The sequence below is a fragment of the Asparagus officinalis genome, chromosome 8 (genome assembly GCF_001876935.1).
Source record: "Asparagus officinalis chromosome 8, Aspof.V1, whole genome shotgun sequence".
Lineage (NCBI taxonomy): Eukaryota > Viridiplantae > Streptophyta > Magnoliopsida > Asparagales > Asparagaceae > Asparagus > Asparagus officinalis.
Window position 1 is genome coordinate 123,689,389 of NC_033801.1, and position 875 is coordinate 123,690,263.

The following is an 875-nucleotide window of genomic DNA, read 5'->3' on the forward strand; positions in this document are numbered from 1 at the left end:
TTTTATCAATAAAATTCTTCCTTAATATTTTCTTCGTGGATTCGAAGTTCTACGTGGATTCAGAGATCGTTCTTTGTGGATTCAGAGAACAACCATTGGTGGATTCCAAGGTTTATCACATTTGCATTGCGTTATCATGGAATCACACTATTTTTAATCATGATTATTTAAAAAAAGTAATCTCAATATGTTTAGATGACTATTCATTTCAAAAGTATGCTAAAAAATGAACCAGTCATTCCAGGTATATATGATTACAAAAACATAACCAAACTCCCTAATTCTGTATTAAAAAAAGATTGAAAGTGACATGAGAATAATTAATTAACAATAATCAATGACTAATATATCTTCACTACCTATCAAACAAAGTGTCTAAGTTTGCTATGAAATAAAACTAAGTTTGCTAAGTCATAATATTTGTTGTTGTTTAATAAAAGTTCCAGAATTGAAGGCGGGAATTTGTTGCCAGGGCATGCATGGTGGAATTTTTTGGTTTGCCTTTTTGAAAAGTTTTTTTGTGAACCTATGTTCATAGGGTTAATGCTTGTATATATTTAGTTTGCTAATTTCTCTGGAGCTACTACAAGTCTGTTTTTTTTAATCGACCAGAATGCCAAGTGACTGTTCTTGTTTGCGGTGAGTGACGATAAGGTCTGCTCCTCTCCCACAAGAGTAATCTAGCGGCATAGATTTTTGTTCAAATAGAAAATTGAAAGTTTTTCTCATAGCTGCTATACTTGTAATTTGTTCCTCCCTCTAATGAATATCTTTTGAGTATATGAACACTTGCTCTAGTTTTACTTCAATCAGAGAGAGAGAGAGAGAGAGAGAGAGAGAGAGAGAGAGAGAGAGAGAGAGAGAGAGAGAGAGAG